The sequence below is a fragment of the Sparus aurata genome, chromosome 14 (genome assembly GCF_900880675.1).
Source record: "Sparus aurata chromosome 14, fSpaAur1.1, whole genome shotgun sequence".
Lineage (NCBI taxonomy): Eukaryota > Metazoa > Chordata > Actinopteri > Spariformes > Sparidae > Sparus > Sparus aurata.
The window spans coordinates 11,292,397-11,313,463 of record NC_044200.1 but is presented as its reverse complement, the minus strand read 5'-3'; positions in this window follow the sequence as shown (position 1 = coordinate 11,313,463).

Sequence of the window (21,067 nt, the reverse complement as noted above, 5' to 3'; positions counted from 1 at the left end):
GTGCTACTCGGTAATTACTGCCTACTTACCATGAAATTTGCACACTTGTAAAATGAAGTGCTACCAGTCCCACAACATGCCGACTTCGGCAGGCTAATTACAGTACAGCCACAGTACAGAGTTATAGATAAAGCAGCAGTGTGGAGATGTTAATTTTGTGAACATACGGTAACGCTTTACAACGAATTTGTTGTCAGTTAAACTTTAGTTAACACGTATTTGACTGCTGACAATCAATTACATGCTTTAGAAATAATTCATCAAGCAACAGTAAAGGTTTGCAACTTCACAATGGCCGTCCAAAAATGTTTACAGATTAACTTCACAGCATGTATTCACCATTTACAAAGCATCAGTTGCAACTTGACAATAAACACTGGCCTAATAAATGGTTTAAAAAGCATTTTATTGTTTTCTAAACTAATGTTTGATTAACTATAAATATACCGTTCCTTAATGAGGGTTATTAGAAAGTGTTACCATACATATCTGTCAAGTGTTAGCCCCACAGAGAGAAATACTTATTTCAAAGAAGTACAGCCTCTGTAGCTCGCAAAGGTCATCCTGCAGAGCCAAACATATTTCTTCAAAGTTATTTTCATGATCAAGGTGCAGCATTTAGCTTCACTATCTACCCTCCCGCAGTAGGTTTTCATCGTATGCACCAAAATGTCACATGTAAAAAATGTTGTGTAATGGCAATATGACTGCTTCATTCGCACTTCACACGCGTCTGTAAGAAACATTATTGGAATCTTACTAACAAGCTCACACAGGCTTCTGACTGTGCACGCATGACCACTTATTTTCACCGAATGAGAGTGAGCTATGAATTGGCAAAACAACAAAAAACAATCGATGTTCATTTTATAATCAAACAAAAAGGAGGAAATACTCGAATGTGGGGAGCCAGAATCAGAAAATTGTTCCCTTTAAACACTCTTTTGATTGACTAATGTGTTCGCCTAATTGTTTCGGCACTTTTTATTGTTTAAAATTGGATTTACTGATTTCAGTCCCTCTCCCAGACGGCCCTTACTGTTTTGATTTCTCGCAGAGTCAAAAGAAGATACAATATTTTTCCTTTGTGATTTTGTTTTAATTCTTGCTTTCCTTCCGAGTGTGTTGAAGCAAATAATTGCCTGGGCGCAGCTTGAGAGCACCTCTTCTATGCTCTGTAAATGTTTAAAATGGGTTGCTGTGCAACAGACGAAATGCCAGGAAGGCATATCTCTGGCACCTGTTTATTTACCCCGCAGCATATAGGCACACAATGTCATCTTGGGATGCAAATGGATTTCATCGTACGCGCGCGGCTGGTTTAAAACCATTAAAGTTAAGATTCAGCAGTTGGTGCGGCAGCTGATAAGTGGGACAGCTTAGCATCCATGCAAATGTGGTGGCAGAGTCGGTGCCAGTTGAGAAAAAACTTCTACTTTCAAATCAGGACAGGTCGCCGTCTAAGGATGGGAAATTCAGTTGTGTGAGCGCTGAGTCACAGAGAGGTTTACTCGGAAATAGCTTGATGTTCAATAGCGGTGGGTAAACAGGCTTTTCCACAAACTTCTATGAATTTCAGATCGGCGATAGTCCACGTCTGATGGGGGGCAGCTCATTTCAAACGATCAAATTGCCACACAGCGCCCACCATTTTGTCGTGCTTTGATGTGCGTTTCAAAGGGCTGCAGAGCTGTCAGCGGTTGTCTTCAGACACATCACCCGCAATGAACCGAGCTGGGAGCGAAGTAGACCTCTCGACGCTCTGTTTCTCTTCAACACAAGACCGGACGGACATTTTGGAGCCGGGGGATCCCAACCACCAGAGACGGCTAGCAGAAGAAGTTTTCAGGGCCCATCGGAGAGGAACTACGGACCGCGTCATGCTGCAAAATACAGCAGGGCGAGGCCCGGTCAAGGTCCAACACACACACAAACAAACACTCAGGGTTGATGAGGGGAAGATGGCGGAAGATGGATGGTCAGGTCAGGGTGATATGACGGCAGAGAGGTTAGGGGAGATAAGCGGGAGACAGACGAGCTTCCTATCTACTCCTAACCGGCTGATGTGCGTGGGTCTTGGGTAGGGGAGAGAGTCAAACGGGGGGGGGGGGATCGGAGAAAAAAAGGCGGTGGAGTATCATTCATTAATGGCTGCCTGTGAAGCTGGAAGAAGGAAGGAGGGCTGTTAGACTTGAGAGGATATTCACAGACGAAAAACAGACATTGTTTCATTAGCTAATTTGTCTGGTAGCTTGAGCGTGGCTTTCTCCGAGGCTACACATGAGAACGTGTAAAAACTTGCAACGCTAATTACAATCCCTCCGCTTTTACATCTGAAGCAGCTCGATTCAAACTGTTCCGCACCGCTTTACGCCACATCCCTCCTCATTTACTCCGCCCGAACCCTGTCCAACTGACGCTGTCACCTGCTGATCTGTGCAATATCCGCCGTGACCGCATGTTTCATTACGCCGGCTTTCTGTCAATAGCGCACAGGGGAAACAAACGGCACCCAATAAAACTGACATCAGCCATGACTCCTCATCTTGTCACTCGGTAACAGTCTACTCATCACGACTGATGAAGGGAGCGAAAGCCGCCAGTCTTTTAATTTCGCATGTAATAGACGCATGCAAGCTGTTCGCCGACGACTGGGCCAAACTGTAGGCTTTGGTTTATTCGACTTTTTCTCCCCCAGACTCTTGGAGTTTCAGCATTCATCCTCTCCCTTTCGCAACTTTGACTGACTGCAGCTTCTTCTCCACAGGCAGGTGGCCTATCTGTTTTTCAACCAGACTCCACTCCTGCAAACAACAAATGCAGAGGCAGCAGCAATTTCCCCGAATGTGTTGTTTAATGCCACAGCAGTCCTTGTATCACTATCGAGGCTCTATGCGGCACATACTTTGCAGCCGTTTTCTTTATCTGACTGTCAAATCATCAGAATTCCATTTCTAATATTTTTTCTTGTTGGTAAAGGCAGGCTCCAACGTTAACGCGGGTGCTGACATCTGTTAGGGTGTTGTCATTGTGCCGGGAAGCTAACCAAGCATTTTTGTATTTATTTATTTTTTTTCTCTGCAAGTAAGTTTCTAACGGAAGTTCAAATCCCAAAGTCAGCAGAAGGGTAAAGAAAAGGTTTAGAAAATGGTGTGTTTACGGCTCCAACACTCAGCTCAGTTCAAAAGATTGAAAAGAAACTGCATTTAAAATAAGTTTAGCTTGCACATACAGAGTATCCAAGTCGGCCAGCGAGCGGCAGATGGTCAAATCAATAAATGCAAAAGAAAAAAAGTAGATAATATTGTACAAGCGTCGGCAGTTTGAGGGGCAGGGGTGAAAAAATAAAAAGGGCACCAGCTGTGTGCGGTGGGGCACCAGTGTGCAGAAAGGGCAACAGAGGGGTACACAAGAGGGTACTTGATCGTGTTTTATCTACAATGGGGGCATCGCAGAGGGCACTCTCACAGCGTGGGCCCCCTCTCGAGTCCGCCACTGAATATAAGTCATCCCACACTTTGTGCTATTTTCCAGTCGTGTCTTTGGTTGACTACAGTATTTCCACTTGTGCATTGGCTGCTACAAAGAGCCGCGCTCACTGTGGTTAGACCGGCTGACGAACATAGTGCTGCACTTAACATCTAAAGAGCCAGACATTTCCCTCAGGAGCTGCTGAAGAACAAAACAGAGCTGAAAGAGAGTGAATACTGGACTCGATTCACAAGGTGGCCAGAAACACTATGTTAATGAATGATGCCGCTCTGTGGCTGCTGGACGTGAAAGGAGGCAATGGTTCGCAAACACGTTGATCACGTGTCAGAGGTGCAGGTATAACGTTATATTTGCAGCGTCAGTTCTATTAGAAGACTCCTTTTTTTTTACATGTACCTAAAGTGGTGCTTTTATCCGTCTCCTGCAGTCATTCTGGAAAATGTGTATAGCAGCGCCATACATGGAAAACACACCCATTTTCTCATCTTCTTGCATCAAAACAACTTGAATCATCTTTATATTTTGTTGATATAACAATTATCAGTTACATTATACACATTTTCAAATGGATTTTCACTGTTTTGATTGAGAGACCCGAAGTGGCAGATGTGGTATATTGTGTGTTTAAAGGTGCAATATGCTCAAAACAAATGGGGGACAGAATATCACCAGAGTAATCGCTAACTGCCGCTAACTATAGCTGTGTTTTGTTTTTTTACATTCTACTAACCATTTATGTATTGTTTCAATGTTTTCAACTGAAATTCTCCCATACGGCAACTTAAAAGTAAAGGTAGTAATTAGATTATTGTAATGTGTACACCTTCCAAATCAATTTCTGATACCTTTCCAAAAGCCACAATTTTTCATGCCAACGGAATGTAAAGGCGCTGTTTGAGGTACTCAGGATTCATTGTGGTTACCCTGTGAAGGTTATTACATTATTGATTACCAGAGTATTTAACCACTACCAGTCTCCTAGAGCCCAAACTCCATTGATTTTCCAGGCTGCTTTTAGACAAAGCTGATGAATTCTATTGAGCTCGTTCGCATGGCGGAACCTCAAAGTCTCCGGCTTTTAGGGTAAATGATAGTTTTAATCTTTTGCTTATCTCTCTACCCGGCTCCCCATATTCCCCATCCTTTTTTTTGTTGCCGTGTGACCGCTGCCATCACACCAAGCCTCGCGGATAATGTGTCTCTGCTTCAAAAGTGTCCCTCACAAGGAGATTGTATTGCAACATCCTGCTCCTCGGAAAGTCTCCAACGGCGATTCCTGTTCTGTGTTTACTCCCTTTATATCAGTTAACTTTTTCTACTATCTAACAGTAAAGTTAATTTCAAGCCGCTCTGGTTTCTGAAATCTTTTTTACACCATGGAGAAAAGAAAACAACAATGTTTTCTTGTGACTTGAGGGCGGGCCTCTCCCCGATTTTCCTCTCCATAGGGCCTCAGATGGCCCACTAAGCGGAGCCTCAAAGAGTGGACGCCAACACAAGAAAGGAAATAATAATAGCATAACAACAAACCACAATGCTTCGAGCATGGCTGGTGTATCAAACTAATTAGCAGCAGAGCGCCTGGGATCTTTAGTTAGTCATCTGAGAAGCCCATTAAAGGGCACCCACACCTCCCCACTATGCTCTTGCATTCTTGCTCCAATAGTAGTAAGACACCACTTTGAACATTATATCCTCCAATCTAAACACACTTAGCCTATTTTTCTGACCTCCCTGTTTTCACAGAAACCTCTGTTTAGGTTGTTGGGACATAGAATCATTGTTGTACAGTATGTCACAACGTCTATTGGTAATGTCCTCTTTAGCACCATCACTGACCATGAAAACTAACAGCGTAATCACAGGACAGTGAAGCAGCAGTGTAATGGGCTTTATTGACTCTTAATTGGCTCTGAAATGTTTCCTGGTCGTCTCATGGGGCTTTTTTATTTTCATAATGGCCAGTTTACCTCCTCGCTTTGCGTTGTATTTGGTTTGTAAAATGGATGGATGGAAAGATTTCAGAGAGATAGAGAGATGAAGAGATGAAGAGTTAAGTATATGGGATGGATGGATGGATGGATGGATGGATGGATCAATCAACAGATGGTCGGACTTGGACACATGAATTGATGGATACATGGATGGATGGATGATACATGATGGATGGATGATGGATACGTGGATGGATGGATGGATGCATGGATAGATGGATGGATGGATGGATGGATATCAGTGGATAGATTGTTATTATGGTAGGATAAATACATATTAGATTGATGGATGTATACTTGGATGGATGGATGAATGATACATGGATTGATGGATGGATTGATGGATGGATGGATGGATGAATGGACTGACAGATACATGGATGGATGGATGAATGATACATGGATTGATGGATGGATGGTTTGATCGATCAATTCACGGATGGTTACTTGAACACATGAATGGTTGGGAGGATACATGGGTGGATGGATGGGTTGATGGGAGGATACATGGATGGATGTAGGGATGGATGGATGGATGGATGGATGGATGGATGATAGATATCAGTGTATAGATTGATATTGTTGTAGGATGGATACATACTTAGATTGATGGATGTCTACTTGGACGGATGGACAGATGACTGACGGAAGGACGGACGGATACTCGGCAGACAAAAATCTCTCTGGCTTAGACAAGTGTGCAGTTAAGGCTGTACTGTTGGTATGTCCAACGTACTACATAACACGCTTGTATATGTGCTGTATTTATAGCTACATTGTGTCTCTTTTTGTCACTGCTTGCAGCTGGGAGCATGGGAGAAAAGCTTTCTCCTGAGCAGCTCTTGTTGTCTGTCAGTGCACACCCTAATTGGAACATTATGGCTATTTCTGTTGAAGGAATGTTTGTATTTCGAGAAAAGGCCAGGCCACAAATTTCAGTGCCACACAAAGACACGTTCAAAGGAACACCAAGTCTGCGCCTGAGCCTGTCCTAGAGCCACCCCAGCCAAAATCAATACGACAAAGGTCATTGCTATTCCAATCATAGTCGGGCCTATTCTCTCTGTTTACTGTACTGTGTCTCGAGAAAACGATTAACACTCCTTCTGTGGCATTATATCAATGAAACAAGGGCACAGTTCTGTCGGGGCTTATGTCGTGCACATATTTATTTATCTTATTTTGATGCATCATTAAATGATAGAGCGAGTGTGAAAACAATATAATGGGTCAGTGTTTATTAGGTGGGCTTCTGCCAATGTGAAAGATTCCTCCTGAGAGTGAGCCCTGGAATTCAGTGGAGCTTTATCTAGATCAAAGCTCTGCCTATTTCACTTAATCACAGGCCGACTCATTGTACGGCCGTCAGTCAGGTCCAAACTTATACCAACTTTTCTCTGCAGTTGCCTTTTTTGGTCATCACGTGTTTGACAGTCGGTGATGGAGGAGGTGAGAACATCTGTTCTGTTAATCTGCGGGGCCAGAGCTTTTTTTTTTTCTTTTTTCCCCCCCTCTTCCCCTCTGAACTTGCGATTCCTGAGGACGCAGCATGAATGGCAGGCTCCAGCTCAAAATCTAACACGCTGCAGCGAAGCCAGTGAAATCGCTAGGTGTCCACCATCTGTGTGCGTGACCTGCCAAATGCCATGTCATCATCATCACCATCAGTCAATGCGCATCAGTCTCTGTGCGAATCTGTATGTGTGTGTGTGTGCCTGATAGACCGTAATGTTTTGTGCTAGGTTTACATGCACGATTGCATTTCAGGTCTTTTGTCAAGTTATTTTTTATTAATCCCCATGAGGAAATCCGTCCTCTGCCTTTTGACCCATCCTAATTATTTAGGAGCTGTGGCAGTGCCTGGGGACCAGCTCTTTTTCTGAGGCCAGTGCCACGGTCAAGGGCAACGGGAGGAGTGTTAGCTTATACTCAGAATGCTGTATATGGAAGTTTATGTCCTGTGCTGGTTTGGGTGTAAACTACAACAATTCATCAAAGTTAAAGAATGGTCATGATTTTTGCTATGATATTGAGAAAGTTGCTGTGTACTTTTAAAAGAACATTTCTTAACCTTAGCCTTGTGATTCAAGTTGTAGTACAGTGGAAACAAATGACATTGACAGTGAAGCTTTTACACACAGCCAGAGGTAAAGGTAAGCAGTCTGTTTGGCCTGTCTCATGTGCAAATGTACATTTATTATACATGAACATCATTTTAATAACAAGGTTAGTTGTAATTGGACACAATAGTGTTTGTATGTATCTACAGTACAGCAGTTGTATAATGGAACTTAGTACATTTAATCAAGAACTGTACATTGGTACAATTTTTGGGAATCTCTAATCAAGTCGAGCATATTATTTCATCCTTTTTTCCCACGACAACAAGTTGAATTTTGGTTGTTTTCTCAATTTCGCAAGTTATCCATGTCATTATCACAGCATAACAATGTTATTTTGTCAGAATTTTGAGAAAGCAAACTTTATGTCATTATCACGGAATATAAACATTTGTCTTTTCCGAGATAACAGGATAATTTTCTTGAATTTTCAGGAAAACAATCTTCTGTTATGTCAATGTTTTAGAACAGCAAATGTTTTCCGAGATAATTTTTCGCATAAATCTTGAAAAAACATCTCCATTTACATCGTTATCAGTCACCAAATAACCAATATTTCCCCAAGATAACAAGATCATTTGTTTTGAGGAAACGACTTAAAAAGATACATAAGAGTGGACTATACACTGTTTTGGGGGTTAATTTAAGGGTTAAATCATCTTGTACGAAACAACAAAGTTTGTTTTCTCTGAATTTCAAAAACATTTTCCAGTCATTTCAGGAAAACATTTGTTATACTGTGATAATGTCATAAATAACTTGAGATCTTGACAAATCAAATCAAATGTATGTTATTAATACAGTAAGACGAACAAAACTAAATTTTTTATCGATTATATTACCCAGCGGTATAAAAAAGGCAACATCCTCAACCTGGATGAACTATATCTTGAACATATGACTCATAAATACTTTTATACCATCAGTAATAATACTGATGCAGTGATATACTGTGCTGTAAAATTTCAATCAAGGCACTATCACTGAGCAATGGATCTGAATACTTCTTAAAACACTGTTCAGTAGTGTGTGTGTGTTCGCCTCTATTTGCTTGAGTAGAAGTGTTGCTTGCTCGCCTGTGTGTGTGTGTGTGTGTGTATGTGTGTGTGTGTGTGTGTGTGTGTGTGTGTGTGACACCTGACCACCATTCATCTGTCCATCTGTTGTGGAGGCTCTATAACAGGCTCAGGCTGCGTCTTCTGTCAGATGGCGGATCTGATGCAGAGCTCATATCCTGCAGTCTAACAGCTCACAGCACAGCTCTGTTCTCTTTCCTCTGAGTGAGAAATACCCAACAGTCTTCTTCACGACCCATTTTGTGAACGCACAACTGTGTTAAATTAAGGAAGTAATCAAATAGAGTACATAAAGCTAAAGGGCATGTGTGTTTGATGAAGACTTATCTGTTAAAATTAACTGTATTATTTTCTAAGAAATGCCTGAGGTTCAATCAAGAAAATCTTACAGAATCGAGATTCACATTGTTTGTTGTTTATTCATCATGTAGGCCAGAGGCACACAACCTCACCACTCCAGATGCTCAAGACAGCAAATGTCAAAGCTTTAGTTAACCATTTGTGGGTTTGAATCAGTATTGTTATATCAATGGTTAAGTTAGTGCAACTAACTTTTTTACTCACATATGAATTGCAATCATCTGAAGTTATTAGGTTGCCAACTCTCATTTCGAAATATATCATACTGGGTTCTGTGACTCTTCTCCCAAAAATTCCAACAGCATCAGTTTTCAGCAAATTGGAAAAAATGAATTTGTCTGCATTAAAATGATAAAGCCCTCTGGTGGCTGTGGAATCTGATGTACAGCCTTTGTCTGTTGGGAGCAAAGCAGGAAATAGCATGACGTTATACAGCCACAAATCAGATGGATGGGTAAACCAAATGTCATTGGAGACCACTGTTCCTCTCACTAAGGAAAATATATTTTCAGTTTGTGAACAGTCACAGAATGTAGTCTCTACAATTGACTTTGGTTAAGGTTGAGGAAGGATTGTGATTTTAGTTATATATGAATTAAAAATCATCTCCAGAAATAGTGACAAGATCGAATCTTTAGAATTTGTGTACATAGACACAAATATCCCATCAAAAATCGGACCGGATCGGATTTCTCATAGTCGAATTAAAACACCTAGATTATTCGATTGATAGTCGCATTTCTCCTGCATGTATACGTTCCATCGGATCGGACTGGATTTTGCATTCTGCGCAGGCGCGAGATTTCTTTCCCGGGGCCTTGAGCAGGAAGTAGAAGGACGGCGTCTTTCCTCCGAAATAACCGCAAGCAAGAGCGCCATTGTGCATCTAGTTTGTGTAATTATCATGTACACCATTTGCGAAATGTACAAAGATGTAGTGTCGTCTCGCTCTTCGTACGGCACCTTTCTCGAATGCCGATGCAGTTTGTTGTTGCTGGTGACGTAAAGAGGTCAGCCGGAGGTGGCTCTGTTACCACTAGTTGAAATGGGTACAGCGCCACCTATCATACCGGGGTATGACATGCTCCGGCCAATAATTAGATTTTCTCACCGGCATGTATACTCAGACAATTGCAGTTGTCTGATTGAGTAGCATAGTCGAACTAAGGCTGTAATCCGACTAAGCTGCGCGTGTAAACGTACTGACTGATAACATGGAAAATCTCAGCCTCTGTTCACAAACCATAAAGACTTAATTTCTTTACCATTGCATAAATTGTTGTGAAACGGGGCTATGTTGTATGTTTAGGTCCCAAAACTATCCAAACCTTAAAAAAATTTGCGTTTTAAAGGTTTCAAAGGCATTGATGAAGATTACAGGATTTGTCACTCTGGATGCAATTACAAATTTGATTATTTTTTCTTCATAACAGACAGTTTTAGAAAACCATATAAGAGATATAGTTACTCATATTGGCAATCTGCTATGGCAACTATAAACCCCCCAAAAGCTCCATTAAATGCGTTTTATTATGCTCCACTGCTGAGCATCAAAAATCAATGTTTTATGTGTTGATGATCACTGGCCTTATGAAGTGGGTTATTTACGATTTGACAAAATTGAAGTTGTTTCGTTATTCCTCTAGATTTAAACATTTATTTTAATGGCTCTTTTTTATGTTTAGTTTGGATTTTTGATTTCATACATTTTTCACTGGTGCCACCTGGGAATTTGGGGCTTTGGGCACCATTAGACGCTAGAAATGCCACTGCACACCCTGGAAACTCTGGAATGAGTGACAGCTGCCTTTGTTTGTTTTTGTTCTTTATGTTCTTGTGCTTAACTCTTGAACTTAGAAAAAGAGACTCAGACTGTGGGATTTGATTACATAAGGAAAAACATGAAATTTGTTCATTTAATGTTCTTGGACTTTGGTTTTATCTGCTAGATGTCTTCCTTTAAAAATAAAACAAATAAGCAAAGAAAGATGTAAGAGACTGTATTTAAGAATTACTCACATTAAAACAGACAATTCTTCATGTTTTAACAAGAGCTGCTTAAAGCAATATGAGATTTTTTAAACTCAGATTTCCATTTTTAATTGACTTTTTTCTGTTCTCTTACTAAATTTCAAGTGAGCTACAGTAGTGCACAGCCTGCCAGCCAGCGTAGGCAGTATTCAAAACTCATCTTCAAATAACTCGATCACCTCGATCTATGGAGTCCCTGGTGATGAGGGACCTGGCCTTCTGGCTGTGTTATTCTATTATAGAGCAGCTCATGAAAAAAACAACTTCCTCCTTGCTCATCCCCAAAATAAGATTTCGATTGATTAAATGCCACCGTTGGGAGGGAGCATCATCAGATTTGACCAAAGTCTCTCAGCGTGTTGCCACTGCTTCAAATGGGTAGGACTTCTGAGAAAGTCTGGGAGTGGAAAGATGGATGTATAGAGACGGAGAGGAGGAGAAAGGAAAGGAGAACGATGGGGAAAGAGAGGAGCAGCAGGGTGATGGATGGTGGAGGGGAGGGTATGACTGCGAATGGAGGGTTGTAGATAGAAAAAAAAGGGAGACGGAGAGATTTCTGCCCAATCTGCAGCATAATCATCCAATGTGTCTCCGTCTGGCTTGGCAAAGACATCATTAAGGAAACCCGAGGTCGTCTGGGTTCATGGAGCCGTCGAGGCTCAGCCACGCTCCCATCCCTGCTGCCACTCAATTTGTATAATTTACCTCCGTTCCGAGTCTGTTTTGAAAGGAGACCGTTTGACCCCTAATGTGGAGGAGTCAAAAAGTTGTGTCTAAATGAAATGGATGACTGAGAGACTCCCTGCGAGTGTGTGGCCGGTCAATAGCCTGGCGGGGAGACGCTGATGATGATTCTAGGAGATGGCTGCACTTCGGAGGAGTTGTTTAGGTATGCAGGAAGAGCGAGCACGAGCGGGGGGAGAGAACAAGAGGCAAGAGAGGTGGCGGTGATGGGAAGAAAATGAAAAGTTGAAGTGTGCCCTTCCCTGAGGTGATTTGTACAAGTGACCCCAGATTGAAGGGGTGCTCAGTGGCATGCGTATTCCTCTGACTCCTCAGCAGAGCGGCGTACGCTCTGTTTATGTTCCCTACCCCGTCATGATGAGGCTGCACTGGGGGAGCAGAGGAGGGGGGGTGGTGAGCGTGTATGGTGCAGTGGAGGAGTGATTACCCGGCGTGGAGCTGAGGGATGAGAGCCAAACGGGTATTTTATTTTGTCAATTGGAGTGTGCAAATGGAAATGTCAGAGCGGCTGGAAAACTAATGAATCTGATAGGAGAGATGCCACCTCTCTCGCCGAACGCCTGATCAATTGCCATTGTCTCCGCTGGCCGCCAATGTTTTTCGCTGTTATTTTTTGATTGTTTTCTCCGCCTGGCCTGGCTGTTTTGCGGTTACGAGTTTGATGGCGAACTTTGAGTCGAGGAAATAAAGGAATCGATCCGAGACAGGGATCAATGCTTTCATCTGTTACTTACAAGTGCGGGGCCTGCGAAAAGTGATTTTGGATTAGAGTTCTCTAACTCAGTTAGCAAAGTAAACATAAACAAAAGAGGGTGCGCCATGCAGCCCCCCCAAACAATCTGGTTGCCTCTGCCTCGGATCACAGCTGAAAACGTCAATTCAGTCTTGTTTATTTCCATTTAGTGACATATACACGCTGATGCTGAATTTCCCTGAAGGCAATAACAGAGAACAAGTTGTCTCACTTCAATTAAGCAAGTAACTTCCATAACCTTGGAGCAGTTTTCGTGCATCAGTGACACAAAGTGACAGATGTGCTTAGTTTAAATTTAGACTGACAAAGATTCAGTGTGTTAGGGCTTTTGTGCTCGCTCAGTTGCAATTTCTGGTTTCTTGATGAGCATTGCAAAGAGTGCGAGTGCCATGCGGGATGAAAAGAAAAAAACCCTTGCATTTGCACTATCCCATTTTGACAAGCAGTGTAATTTCTGCCCTGGGTCATCAATATTTCTGACACTTCAGTGGTGGCATAAATATAGAATGAATGTCCCTTTGTTGTGCTCGGGGAGCCGCACGTCTCTGTGCATCAACAAAAATCACTTGGATCTGTTTGTTAGCTTGTTCAGTCGCTTGACGAAAGTGACGGCGGTCCCTCAGGAGTCTGTCTGCTTTCAATATCATGCATCATAAACAATATCCAATTTGGACTGCTGAACTATGAAAATACACTGCACGGGCATGGGAGGGGGCTGACAAGAGAGCAACCAGCTGTGTGAGCATTGAGTAAAAGCACTGGACCAGGGTGAAACAATAAAAAAGTATGTGAGGATGTGATTTTAAGTGGGATGCATGATGGTTTAATCTACAGTACAGGAAATACACCTACCACATTGACCATCTTGTTGCAGTGTGGTGTTCTGCTGGGAAACGTTGGGTTCCTGGCATTCATGTGACTATGCCCCTTGACATGCACCACCCACCCAAACATTAGTACGGTTCTCCCCAATGGCAGCACAAGCAGTTCTACCACACTGCAAGAACTGCTCAGGAATGGCCCGAAGAACTTGACAATGAGCTCAAGGCATTGATTTACCCACAATTCGGATCCATGAAAGCCCAAATACTGATCAGAATGGGCTCTGACCCATCAGGGCATGGAGACAGGACCTCTGGGGGTGTCCTGTGATGTCTGGCACCACTGGACACTCCCAGCAGATCCTTTGAGTCCTGGGGATTGTAAGGATGTGTCCACACAGGTTGGACTTGTTCTGGGACATCCCACACATGCTTGATCGGATTGAGATCTGGGTAATTTGGAATGGCCCTAAGAGCTTGACAAAGTGCTGAAGGCATCCAACTGGACTCCAATTTTCCAAAATTGTAAGCTGGATCGGACTTTGTTCTGACCATTCAATGCATGGACACAGGACTTCTTGGGCAGTACCGTGGTATCTGGCACCACTGGACACTCCCTGTAGATCCTTTGAGTCCTGGGGGTTGCCATATGGTGTCTCCATGGGTTGGATTTGTTTGGGGACGTCCCACAGATGCTCAAGTGGATTGATATCTGGGGAATTTGGAGCCCGGGGGTGATACCTTCAGAACCAGAATATCTTTTTTGACATTATAACAGATACAACAAAATTAAGTGCAGTCCTTGTTCAGTGCAAAACATCTATTTGAGGTAGTATATGCATAAATAAATACATAAATAAATGATGCTACTACTGTATGCATATTAATGCTAAAAACACATAGGAGACACACCAATACAGACATCCACATTCAAAAATTTCACATAGCCCTATTGACAAAGATAAGTGGTGAGAACTAAGCTTTAGTAACACTATTCAATGCACTTAGGGCTGTTGAATAAAAGCTGTTTTGTAGTCTGTTTGTTCTAGCTTTCATGGACCTGTATCTCCTGCCTGACGGCAGCAGTTTGAACAGTGTGTGACAGGGGTGTGATGAGTCCTGTAGGATGGTTTTGGCCTTTTTGAGGCAGCGGGAACTGTACCTGTATGTCACATTCCTTGGGCCATTTGTGTGCAATTTTTGTCAGAGTGTCAGGGTGAACTGTCCTGCTGCGAGGGTCACTGCCATCTGGGTGTGTGTTGCCCGTCAGTGGGCGTATCTGGTCTGTAATAATGTTTGGCTGGGTGGTGCGTGTCAAGCCGCATCCACATGAATGCCACATCGAGGTTTCTTGACGGAACAATGCATGGTAACAAGATGACAAATGTTGAACTATGAGTAGCTTTAATGTTGTGGCTGATGATCGCTGTAAAGGTCTTTCAGTAGACTCAAGAGCTATCCATTCATTTGGCTGCCTACCTGGATCTCACACCGTTGAGGCTTTGGTTGAGTTTTATCAGAGTACCTCTATCTGCCTCCTGACTGCTGAGGGCTTAAGACTTCTTTGTTCTAAGAGCAGCCTCATTCCTTTGATTGAATCCCCCTCATTACCTCAGTTCCCTTTTGATTGTGATCAGGCTCAACAACCCTCTCTCACCTTGCTAATCCTTCGCCAGAGTTGCCGGTTGGCACTTGCTCAATCTTTCACACCGTTAGTTTGAGGGCAGTGGGGAGGACTCGGCAGACGGCGCCCTCCGGCTCCTGAGGAAAAATCCAATCGAAAAGATAGAAATAGTCATTTTCTTAGAGTCGAGCTAGGGAGAAGAGCCTTTTCCCACTAATGGCTCGCAGGACTAAGAGAAAGAAGCCAGGCCCTCGTTATCAGCCATGTTCTTTTGGATGCACTTCAGAGGACAGAGGAAAGCTTTCGGTTTTGACAGAATTGAGAGCGCGCTTGCAAATGGCACAAATCTCTGCAGCTAGTCACACAGAGAGCACATAAATATAGGGCTTTTAGTGATATTCGTTTAGTCTTTCTTGACACATTTTTACTTTACTGATCCTGAAATGTTCCCCAGTAAAACTTCTCGGTCGACTTTCATTCCCCAGTGCAAGAGAAATGTTTTAACACGGCCTCAAGAGAGAATAATTTGTTATTGGGACAATAATGAACGTGATGGTATTCCACAGTCTGCCGCTAATTCCAGCATTAACATAATACAATTTAATAGGTCGCTCAGTTTCTTTTATTTCATAGACGAACAGCTTTCAGTCTGTAGAAACATCATTCTGGATGCGTGCATTATGGAGGAGAGCAGATTGCCAGACTGTTAACTACCCGGCTCCCTTCATTTCAATTGCAAATAATCTAGATAGATAATTCATGTGCACCACAATTATCATCAATATGAAACGGTCATTCGGTTTTGTTTTCGTGATCCAATCTAAACTGGTGGACGCGTCTTGCATCTGGAGATGAGAGGACACAGGAGAGAAATATCAAGAAAGGCGGAGAAAGACTAAATCTATCAGACGGATAATGAAGATCAAATACACAGCTTTGGTTCTTGTTTTTCTTGTTTCCAGGGAAGCGTGTAATGAACTGAAGGAATACGCTTGTTTTGTATAACCTTACCGCGACTGGAACCACACAGAGCCGCCATCCTCCGGGGTTGGGGGGATGATTGATGGTCGGCCGCCGCCATTTGCGTGTTCATTTCGGGGAGCAAGTTGGAAATACAGTCGTAACACAAGCCTGACAGACAGCAGGGAGGGACACACAAAGACATCTTTTCCTCACTTTAGCTTCATTAGGCCCGAGCGCGCGACAGAACTAATGAGCGTTGCATTGGTAAATATGCTCGCGTCGCACTCAGGTGTGAACAGTTATTTGAAACACACGAGGAAGAGAGGTACAGCACTTTATCTGCACTGATGTGTTCCTGCCCTGAATGGCCCTCATGAGCCTCGACCTCCATCTAATAAAATCTATCTCTCTCTCCACCCAACGCTGCCATCATTACATCAAAGAATAAGGCCGCCCGGTGTGATGAAAGACACACACGGAGTCATCTTATTTAGGTCATAGGCCTCCTTGCTGCTGCATTCCTATAAAACGTGAATTCTCCAGGGCTTAACAAAGGCCTGTGTAGCTAAATGGACTTTAGATAACTGACAAGGTTTCGCATTTCGCAAGATTATAAGAAGAATTGGGGTGAGTAAAAAAAAAAAGGAACTGTTGTTATTGTTACATTTATTACCAGATTGAATGTTTTTTTTGTCATCATCTTTGTAGTGTAAGATCAAGACAAACAGGACAAACTGTACAAAGAAATAAATTGAGTAAATCAGTCTATCAAACAACCAATTTTGGTATATTTTGGAAAAACAAACAAGACGCAAAAAGACCAATGCAACTAAAAGTTTCCGAGTCAAATAAAAGAAGGCAAAATGATTTAGCACACATTTATAACGTACAATTTTATGGTGAAACATTCAGGACAATTTATGTAAATCAGACTGCTGCAAGCCGGTGGTGCCATTTAATCTCTGGTTTTAGAGAGCCATAAATCTGCTTTATGAGCATTTTTTTTGTTGTTTTTTTTTCAGGTTTTAAGTTCACAGTTAGAATATGTTTAAGGTCGTTCCTCAGTTTTAAAAGAACTATAAATCAGCAGTAATGAATATGTGCTTTTTTTTGTACCCACAGTGCCAAAGACATATTGAACATATCGTATCAGTACTGCTGATTATAGGTTTTACTCTTAGTTTACTAACACTGCCTTCTTTTCAAAATAAGAGCATGCTTCCATTGCCTATGCCAAGGAGATTATGCTTTCACCGGAGTCCATTTGTTGGTTTGTTTGTTTGTTTGTTTGTCAGCAGGATCATGCAAGAACTACTGAACAGATTTCCATGAAACTTGGGGTGATGGATGGGTACTCATTCACTGCTGATGCAGATCCAGATAACACAATGGATCCAGGAATTCTTTCTTACTTTCTTTAGCATTGCAAGCAAGACATTTTTGTTAATTTCCCAGAGAATAATGCATGAAGTTTGGAAGGGTCAATTCTGGAGAAGGATAATTTGTTGCTGAGTCTCATTCCCAGGTTGTTGAATAAAGACAATTTAGTGTCGTTAGTCGATAGTCACCAACAATCAATACAGTAATCAGTTATCTTTCACCTCAAACAGCACCTGAAATCCTGCACAGTATGCCTTTAACTGGACATGGCAACGTGGAAGAGATTAAGCAGGATTGTTTCAGTTTGAATGGTTATGTTTATAGACTGAAGCCCAAACAGAAGGTTTAATCAGGGGCAAACATTTAAAGGGTGCACAATTTTGACATTATTTTTTCTCCCTATTTTTGTTTGTTGGCTCCTCTCGCACTCATCAACAGAAACAAACTCATTTGGATGCGCTGAGGATCTAAAAACAAACACTGTTTTCTATGTTGTTGTTTTTTTTACTGCATATGAGGAGGATTTTTGTTCTTGTCATGCTGTTGTGTACTATCTGTTGTTGCCGCTTATTGTTATTGTTATGTGTTCTGCTCTCCGAAAAAAGCTGCAATTTCTGGCACTGTAATTGCTGCAAAGAGTAAAGTTCTGGCGAGAAACAAAACAAAAACCAGTCTGTGGAAAGTAGTAATGAAGTGGCATTAATGAGACGCCAAAAATGTTTTTTTTTTTCTTTCTTTTTTTATCTTCATGTTTCTGTGTACTTTACTGGACACACTCTCACACAAAAAGCGCAGAACTGACTGAGGGTAACGTGTTTTGATTTCACATCGTCCTCCATCACGTACGCTCCCCTGGTTATATGGAATATTTGGACAGTTGGCGCTCATGCTTTGACAATCACCAGTGAGTGAATTATTTATGCATAAATATAAGCATTCATTACGTCAATTAGAATATAAAAGTCCTGGAGACGTGTCTGCTTTACCGCAAAGTGCTATTCGATTCTTCAAGGCCTCCATCTGCCTAATGGAGCTCTTTTTACTGAGTGAATCATCACGTGAAAGAGGCCCCGCAGTAAAAAAAAAAAAGGTGGTGCTTACACAGCGACTATAACTGTAGGTGGCTCTCCCACCATTTCACAACAAGCCCCGATGATTAATGCTCGCCGCCGTGAATATTGATGGCCTTTTGAAGCGCTAATGATACTGATGGTGCATCAGTGCCACGAGGTTGACAATGCTTTATAAAACCCACTTAGAAGAGGGTGTTCCTCCACGTCCTCCCATGTTTGCTTGTTAGGTGCTCCCCACCACCACAACCTTCTTCCCCCCCTTTTTCCCCTCTCTAATCCCCAATCCATCATTAATGTGAGCACATGCATGTGGGTGACTCATTAGTCCCGGCATCGATCTAACCGAGGCCCAGGCTGCACTTCATAGCGGAAGCGGCGGTGAGACAAAGGGAGGCAGCGATCAATCAGTCGCCCGGGAAACCAATCATCTATTTGAGAATGGGTCTTCCAATTAGCAGAAAAGCCCTCCGCGGTGTGGATTACGCCTTGGCCTACACAAGAATTATGGAGCCCGTAGTCGTCGATACGTTGGGTTACTTACAATGAGGAGCCTCTAACCCGAATCAATGGACTTCCCATTTGGTTTTTTGACATTTCAGCGACGTCGCGCAAGCTGCGAATCGGAGCCACTTGTAAAAAGTTCAAAATGAAAGTGACAGAAACAGCAGCTGGGGTTCTGTCTGTTAATGTTTTTGCAGGTGTGTGATTCTGGCTACGCGCCGCAGAGACTAAAGAAAAAGATTTTGAGCCGCACATCGGAAACGCCTCGGAAGTAATGATTATGGAAATGGAGGCGGGAAGAGGCCAGACGGAGCAGAAACACACAAATGGCTTTTGACTGGTCGCCCCTTGATGAGCCGCATCAAATCGGCCGTGACATCCTGTCTCTACTTTTCAGGATATACACAGCAGTGCGTGTACGGAATAGCGATGTGCAGGACAAACTCCGGCTCGCCGACCTATGAAAAATTCAGCCGTCAGCTGGAGTGAACATCAGCTCCGGTGTAAACACATCAAAAGGTGATGAGACACAAAACAATCTACACGGCTGCAGTAAAAGTGTGATTACTAAAGTATTTAGTAGAGTATTTATTTTCCTGACAATTTTTGACTTCGACTGTGGAGAAAGGGCGGGTTAGTGTCTCTGTGCCTGTATTTTCTTATTTTTCTCAATTTGTTGATGTGCCCCGGATGCTTTGACGACCAAAATGGTTGGTATTTGACACCCTGGAAATGAGACTCAACAATTACCTTTAAGTTTGATTATCTTTGAATTAGATTAATGTGACGTGAGGTTCAGTTAGCTTTGCACAGACATGGCCGGTAGACATAGCCCTTCATGAGGATTATATTTATTTTTATACACTGTGTACATTTCAGAGCCTGTACTTTCTTTCTTTCACTTGAGTAAAGAAGTTCAATCAACACTTTTACTCACTGCTGGACTCTTGAATGGGAGATAAAACATGACAAGGGTGCCCTTCCAGTACATTCTGCATACTGGTGTCCACTGTCTACAGCTGGTGCCTTTTTATTTTTTCCGCCCCCCTGAGTCCACCACTGCTCTTATTTTCACCTTTTACACTAGTATCTGTACTTCTACTTGAGTAAAGCATGTGTGTACTTTTCCTACCACAAATCCCCTTTTTCACTCTGTTAATAAAACAATCAGATCTTTTTTTTTCTTTCAATCCATAGGTCATGGGGTTGATCCTCCGAGGGGGCTGACTACGAAAAAGGCCTCTTAAAAGCAAGCAGTGGCATAAAACATAGCGCTAGGAGCAGGATTGTAAATGCATGTTGACATTTCACTTTTCATTGGAACGCTGCTGCCTGTAGGTACACCGGCTGACCCACGTGGAAGTTTGTAACTTTAATAAGCTGATAATTCAAACATATAAAAGTGCCTGTGGCAGCTCGAACATTGTTTGCCTTCCTGCAGCGTGTGCAGTGCCATATATATACATATATATATATATATATATATATATATATATATATATATATATATATATATATATATATATATATATATATATATATATATATATATATATATATATGTATATATATATATATAGGACTCTTTTTTATGTCTTGTCTCAGAGAGGAGATAATTGAATTGCAGCTTTAAAAAAAAGAGGAAAAAACACTTACTGTGAAATCTGTTTTCTGAATAACATCATAAATCAGAGAACTATTAAATAATAAATGTTTAAATAGCACCTTCCTACATGCTCTGGGAAATTATTCATTGCAAAGTGTGCCCATATGCACACTGTTAATAATAGCAGGTCTAAATCAACTGAGAAATACTATAACATATAAATGCTCTCACAAATTTACATTCCCTTTAATACATTTTTGTCTGTTAATATAAAAAGGGAAAATGACTAGCCAGCCGCTGACTTAATAATTGCCTTTCTGCTCAAAATGAAATAAATAAATAAGCCTCTTGAACCCGCACCTCCCACTCCTGGATGGCACCGTCAAATCTCAATGATCCTGGTGAAATTAAAAATGAATATGTAACCAGTCGGAACAGCCCATCCATAAAGCTTCACAGAGAGAGCGCGCTTTAATATCTGCCTCAAAGCAGATGGCTATTTCTTTTACTTTTTTTCCTTTTTCTTCT